Source organism: Paramisgurnus dabryanus, unplaced genomic scaffold (genome assembly GCF_030506205.2).
Source record: "Paramisgurnus dabryanus unplaced genomic scaffold, PD_genome_1.1 h2tg000293l_1_42999__unordered_in_group16, whole genome shotgun sequence".
NCBI lineage: Eukaryota > Metazoa > Chordata > Actinopteri > Cypriniformes > Cobitidae > Paramisgurnus > Paramisgurnus dabryanus.
Window position 1 is genome coordinate 20001 of NW_027394177.1, and position 7500 is coordinate 27500.

The following is a 7500-nucleotide window of genomic DNA, read 5'->3' on the forward strand; positions in this document are numbered from 1 at the left end:
GGTAGAGCAACCGACCCAAAGGGCGAGTCGATCCGAGCAAAGGCGCCCGAGTTACGGCCGTTTAAAGGTCAGGCGGTGGTACCCCGTATCTCGGCCGGGCTTGGGGTTAGAGAGACGAGGGTTGGCTCGTTGGAAAGGTCCGCTCGGGTAGAGCAACCGACCCAAAGGGCGAGTTCATCCGAGCAAAGGCGCCCGAGCTGCGGCCGTGGGAAAATCCGCGGAGGGACCGCCGTATCTCGGCCGGGCTTAGGGTTAGAGAGACGAGGGTTGGCTCGTTGGATAGGGCCGCTCCGGTAGAGCAACCGACCCAAAGGGCGAGTCGATCCGAGCAAAGGCGCCCGAGCTGCGGCCGTGGGAAAATCCGCGGAGGGACCGCCGTATCTCGGCCGGGCTTAGGGTTAGAGAGAAGCGGGTTGGCTCGTTGGATAGGGCCGCTCCGGTAGAGCAACCGACCCGAAGGGCGAGTCGATCCGAGCAAGGGCGCCCGAGCTGCGGCCGTGGGAAAATCCGGGGAGGGACCGCCGTATCTCGGCCGGGGAAAGGGCTAGAGGCTCGCGGGTAGGCTCGTTCGAAAGGTCCCCTCGCGTGGAGCGACCGACCCAAAGGGCGAGTCGATCCGAGCAAAGGCGCCCGTGCTGCGGCCGTGGGAAAATCCGGGGAGGGACCGCCGTATCTCGGCCGGGGAAAGGGCTAGAGGCTCGCGGGTAGGCTCGTTCGAAAGCCCCCCTCCGGCATAGCGACCGACCCGAAGGGCGAAGGCCCCGGACCCGAGGCGCCCGAGAAACGGCCGTGGGAAAATCCGGGCACAGACCGCCGTATCTCGGCCGGGGAAAGGGCTAGAGGCTCGCGGGTAGGCTCGTTCGAAAGCTCCCCTCCGGCATAGCGACCGACCCGAAGGGCGAAGGCCCCGGACCCGAGGCGCCCGAGAAACGGCCGTGGGAAAATCCGGGGAGGGACCGCCGTATCTCGGCCGGGGAAAGGGCTAGAGGCTCGCGGGTAGGCTCGTTCGAAAGCCCCCCTCCGGCATAGCGACCGACCCGAAGGGCGAAGGCCCCGGACCCGAGGCGCCCGAGAAACGGCCGTGGGAAAATCCGGGCACAGACCGCCGTATCTCGGCCGGGGAAAGGGCTAGAGGCTCGCGGGTAGGCTCGTTCGAAAGCTCCCCTCCGGCATAGCGACCGACCCGAAGGGCGAAGGCCCCGGACCCGAGGCGCCCGAGAAACGGCCGTGGGAAAATCCGGGGAGGGACCGCCGTATCTCGGCCGGGGAAAGGGCTAGAGGCTCGCGGGTAGGCTCGTTCGAAAGCCCCCCTCCGGCATAGCGACCGACCCGAAGGGCGAAGGCCCCGGACCCGAGGCGCCCGAGAAACGGCCGTGGGAAAATCCGGGCACAGACCGCCGTATCTCGGCCGGGGAAAGGGCTAGAGGCTCGCGGGTAGGCTCGTTCGAAAGCTCCCCTCCGGCATAGCGACCGACCCGAAGGGCGAAGGCCCCGGACCCGAGGCGCCCGAGAAACGGCCGTGGGAAAATCCGGGCACAGACCGCCGTATCTCGGCCGGGGAAGGGGCTAGAGGCTCGCGGGTAGGCTCGTTCGAAAGGCCCCCTCCGGCGGAGCGACCGACCCAAAGGGCGAAGGCCCCGGACCCGAGGCGCCCGAGATACGGCCGCGGGAATTTCCGCGAGCTTCGACCGGACGTATCTCCGGCGGGCGGGGTCGCACGGACCCGAGGCCGGGCTCGTCGGAAAGCCCCGGGACGGACCTTTCGAACGAGACCGGCCGCGCGTCCGGGCGACCTCCGAGGCGGACGCTAGGGGCGCCGGAGCCCCGGACGAGCGAAAATTCCGCGACCACCCGCCCGTATCTCGGCCCGGGAAAGGGCCAGAGACTCGAGGGAGGGCTCGTTCGAAAGCTCCCCTCCGGCATAGCGACCGACCCGAAGGGCGAAGGCCCCGGACCCGAGGCGCCCGAGAAACGGCCGTGGGAAAATCCCGCGGGGGTAGGCCGTATCTCGGCCCCGGAAAGGGCTAGCGACGCGCGGGTGGGCTCGTTCGAAAGGCCCCCCGCGGAGGAGCCACCCACCCGAAGGGCGAAGGCCCCGGACCCGGGGCGCCGGAGCAGCGCGGTAACGAAATTCGAATTTTCGACCGGAAGTATCTCGGGCCCCCGGGGTCGCACGGACCCGCGGCCGGTCTCGTCGGAAAGCCCCGGGCGAGACCTTTCCGACGAGCCCGGCCCCGAGTCCGTAGGACCTTCCCCGGCCGAGATACGGCGCCCGGCAGTTCATTGGCCGATATCTCGGAAACGGGGCGTCGTAGACGCTCCGTGGTATTGGTGACCTTGACGATGCCGGGTCAGACGAGTCGGCCGCGGGCACGGGCCCGGGGGCGCCGGCCGCCAGAGTCGGGTGGCTCGCGCACTTCCAGGCGGGCCGCTCGCGCACCTCCAGGCACCCCGACCCACTCGCCGAGGCCGACCGAGGTGCGCCGTCCCGGCCGCGGACCGGTCGGGGTCCCCTCTCGAAAGGGCAGTAGTGTGAACAGGTGCCATCGGGTATATAGGGGAAGGGGTCCTCTCGAACCAGGCCTTCGAACCCGCGCGAGCCTAGCCCGGCAAGGCTCACCCTCCCCGGCCACGGGTTCGGCCTCCGTCCCCCTGGAGGTCCGGCACCTCCAGGGTCCCCGACCCTGCCTCCCCTGCCCGAGGGGAGGCCTCCGAGGCGGGCCTGACAGGGCGGCCCTCCCTCCTGGAAGTCCGGTTCCTCCAGGGTCCCCGACCCTGCCTCCCCTGCCCGAGGGGAGGCCTCCGAGGCGGGCCTGACAGGGCGGCCCTCCCTCCTGGAAGTCCGGTTCCTCCAGGGCACACGTCCCTACCTCCGTAGCCCAGAGAGGTGACTCCGAGGCGGGCCTGACAGGGCGGCCCTCCCTCCTGGAAGTCTGGTTCCTCCAGGGCACACGTCCCCACCTCCGTAGCCCAGATGGGTGACTCGATAGCGGGCCTGACAGGGCGGCCCTCCCTCCTGGAAGTCCGGTTCCTCCAGGGCACACGTCCCTGCCTCCTTAGCCCAGAGAGGTGACTCCGAGGCGGGCCTGACAGGGCGGCCCTCCCTCCTGGAAGTCTGGTTCCTCCGGGGCACCCGTCCCTACCTCCGTAGCCCAGATGGGTGACTCGAAAGCGGGCCTGACAGGGCGGCCCTCCCTCCTGGAAGTCCGGTTCCTCCAGGGCACACGTCCCTGCCTCCTTAGCCCAGAGAGGTGACTCCGAGGCGGGCCTGACAGGGCGGCCCTCCCTCCTGGAAGTCTGGTTCCTCCGGGGCACACGTCCCTACCATCCGTAGCCCAGATGGGTGACTCGAAAGCGGGCCTGACAGGGCGGCCCTCCCTCCTGGAAGTCCGGTTCCTCCAGGGCACACGTCCCTGCCTCCTTAGCCCAGAGAGGTGACTCCGAGGCGGGCCTGACAGGGCGGCCCTCCCTCCTGGAAGTCTGGTTCCTCCAGGGCACACGTCCCTACCTCCGTAGCCCAGATGGGTGACTCGAAAGCGGGCCTGACAGGGCGGCCCTCCCTCCTGGAAGTCCGGTTCATCCAGGGCACACGTCCCTGCCTCCTTAGCCCAGAGAGGTGACTCCGAGGCGGGCCTGACAGGGCGGCCCTCCCTCCTGGAAGTCTGGTTCCTCCAGGGCACACGTCCCTACCTCCGTAGCCCAGATGGGTGACTCGAAAGCGGGCCTGACAGGGCGGCCCTCCCTCCTGGAAGTCCGGTTCATCCAGGGCACACGTCCCTGCCTCCTTAGCCCAGAGAGGTGACTCCGAGGCGGGCCTGACAGGGCGGCCCTCCCTCCTGGAAGTCTGGTTCCTCCAGGGCACACGTCCCTGCCTCCTTAGCCCAGAGAGGTGACTCCGAGGCGGGCCTGACAGGGCGGCCCTCCCTCCTGGAAGTCTGGTTCCTCCAGGGCACACGTCCCTACCTCCGTAGCCCGGATGGGTGACTCGAAAGCGGGCCTGACAGGGCGGCCCTCCCTCCTGGAAGTCCGGTTCATCCAGGGCACACGTCCCTACCTCCGTAGCCCAGATGGGTGACTCGAAAGCGGGCCTGACAGGGCGGCCCTCCCTCCTGGAAGTCTGGTTCCTCCAGGGCACACGTCCCTGCCTCCTTAGCCCAGAGAGGTGACTCCGAGGCGGGCCTGACAGGGCGGCCCTCCCTCCTGGAAGTCTGGTTCCTCCAGGGCACACGTCCCTGCCTCCTTAGCCCAGAGAGGTGACTCCGAGGCGGGCCTGACAGGGCGGCCCTCCCTCCTGGAAGTCTGGTTCCTCCAGGGCACCCGTCCCCACCTCCGTAGCCCAGATGGGTGACTCGAAAGCGGGCCTGACAGGGCGGCCCTCCCTCCTGGAAGTCTGGTTCCTCCAGGGCACACGTCCCTGCCTCCTTAGCCCAGAGAGGTGACTCCGAGGCGGGCCTGACAGGGCGGCCCTCCCTCCTGGAAGTCTGGTTCCTCCAGGGCACCCGTCCCCACCTCCGTAGCCCAGATGGGTGACTCGAAAGCGGGCCTGACAGGGCGGCCCTCCCTCCTGGAAGTCTGGTTCCTCCAGGGCACACGTCCCTGCCTCCTTAGCCCAGAGAGGTGACTCCGAGGCGGGCCTGACAGGGCGGCCCTCCCTCCTGGAAGTCCGGTTCCTCCGGGGCACACGTCCCTACCTCCGTAGCCCAGATGGGTGACTCGAAAGCGGGCCTGACAGGGCGGCCCTCCCTCCTGGAAGTCTGGTTCCTCCAGGGCACCCGTCCCTACCTCCGTAGCCCAGATGGGTGACTCGAAAGCGGGCCTGACAGGGCGGCCCTCCCTCCTGGAAGTCTGGTTCCTCCAGGGCACCCGTCCCTACCTCCGTAGCCCAGATGGGTGACTCGAAAGCGGGCCTGACAGGGCGGCCCTCCCTCCTGGAAGTCTGGTTCTTCCAGGGCACACGTCCCTACCTCCGTAGCCCAGATGGGTGACTCGAAAGCGGACGCGGGAGGGTGTACGTGGCGCACCCCCAGGCCGAAGAGAGGTCTCGTGAGCGGACGCGAGGGTGTACGACAGAAGGCCTGGAAGTCTCTGACTTCCAGGGTCACCGACCCTACCTCATGAGCCCGAAGAGGTGACTCGAATGCGGACGCGGGGGTGTACGTGGCGCACCCCCAGGCCGAAGAGAGGTCTCGTGAGCGGACACGAGAAGTACGACAGAGGGCCTGGAAGCAAAAGCGGGTGACTCGTGCACTTCCAGAAAAGGCAAAAGCGGGTGACTCGTGCACTTCCATAAAGCCGAAACGAGGTCTCGTGAGCGGACACGAGAAGTACGACAGAGGGCCTGGAGGTAAAAGCGGGTGACTCGTGCACTTCCAGGGTCTCCGACCTTACGGCGCCTTCCGACGCGGGCGCCTCCTCCCGGACGAGCCACGGGAAGGGCCCCTTCTCTCAAGGGGCGGTCGTTTGAACAGGTGCCATCGGGTATATAGGGATGGGTTGCTTCGAAAGTGGACCTCCAGCGTCCTCCCTCCCTGCGGCAGATCCCAAGAAAGGTCTGTGCGCGTCGGTGTGCGATGAACGAAAAACCGTTAAAAGAACTGGAACGGTTGGAACGGACGAAGGGCGTCTGATGTGAGGCAGCGCCCCGGGCGAGTGTCGAAAGACGGGTAACCCATATCCGCATGCCGCCTAGGCGGAAAGATCCGGCCTGGATCATATCAAGGCTAATGCCTAAAAACTAAAGCTACCTTGGGTGATGGAACTCGGCTACGGCCGCAAAACGATCCGCCCTGGATCATCAAGGCTAATGCCTAAAAACTAAAGCTACCTTGGGTGATGGAACTCGGCTACGGCCGCAAAACGATCCGCCCTGGATCAAGGCTACGGCCTAAAAACGGCAAAAAAAGATCCAAAAGTCCCTGGATCAAGGCGCTTCGGCTTAAAACCTGTGAAAAGATCCGCCCTGGATCAAGGCTACGGCCTTAAAGCTGCTCAAAAGATCCGCCCTGGATCAAGGCTACGGCCTTAAAACTGCTAAAAAGATCCTAAAGTCTCTGGATCTAGGCTACGGCCTCAAAGACACACGTGTTGTGAGATAAGATCCGCCCTGGATCTCCAGGCTACGGCCTCAAAGGTTCGACCCGACCATATATGCTCAGACACGGGCGAACACAAAAGCGTAACAACCCATGTTGGAACCGTCGAAGGATCTCGGCGTCGGCCGTAAAACGGAAACCCCCCGGTCGTCGGTACGCGTGTGGCGGTCGAGGGCCCCCGGCCGCCGGTCGGGCGGGGCGCGTGGATAGGTCTCCCGAGCGGTCAAGGAGTCCCGGAAGCCGGTCGGGCGAGCGGCCGGCCCCGGGGCACCCTACCCTCTCGGGCGCACCGACCCCACGCGTTTCGTCTCGGTCGGCGTCCGGGGTTCCGAGACACCCTTATGTATCTGTGTGACAGACGGAGTGGCACACCGTCTGCGGCGGGACAGGGCCGCCGACCGCGATGGAAGTCGAGTGAGGCGGCTTCCGGGGTCCAAGACCCTACAGACAGACGGAGTGGCGACCCGTCTGCGGCGGGCCAGGGCCGCCGACCGCGATGGAAGTCGAGTGGGGCGGCTTCCAGGGTCCAAGACCCTACAGACAGACGGAGTGGCGACCCGTCTGCGGCGGGCCAGGGCCGCCGACCGCGATGGAAGTCGAGTGGGGCGGCTTCCAGGGTCCAAGACCCTACAGACAGACGGAGTGGTGACCCGTCTGCGGCGGGACAGGGCCGCCGACCGTTACGGAAGTCGAGGGGGACGGCTTCCAGGGTCCAAGACCCTATCTGTGTGACAGACGAAGGTGCATCGTCTGGGGCGGGACAGGGCCGCCGACCGCTATGGAAGTCGAGTCGGGTGGCTCGTGCACTTCCAGGGTCCAAGACCCTCTCTTCGTGACCGACGAAGGTGCTCTGTCTGGGGCGGTACGGGGCCGCCGACCGCTATGGAAGTCGAGTCGGGTGGCTCGTGCACTTCCAGGGTCCAAGACCAACGCGTTTGACCGACGAAGGTGCCCCGTCCCCGGGCACGGACGGGGACGGGCCCGGCCTCCGGGCCGCCGTGGAAGTCGAGTCGGGTGGCTCTCGCACTTCCAGGGTCCTCGACCCTATCTGTCTGACCGACGAAGGCGCTTCGTCTCGGGCGGGCCAGGGCCGCCAGCCGCTATGGAAGCCGAGTCGGGTGGCTCGTGCGCTTCCAGGGTCCACGACCCTGCCTTCGTGACCGACGAAGGCGCTCTGTCTGGGGCGGTACAGAGCCGGGCCCCGTCCAGCAGGGGACGGTGGCCCGAACAGGTGCCATCGGGTATATAGGGAAGAGCACCTCGCTGACTCTCCAAGGTGATAGGCTACCGGATCCCAGGACCTCTCGAGCCCAGCGAGAGGCCTCTCGAGCGGACACAAATGCCTCGAAAAAGTCCCTCTGCACTGAGGTAGTGACGATTCTTATTACGAATGGTAAATCATCCAAGG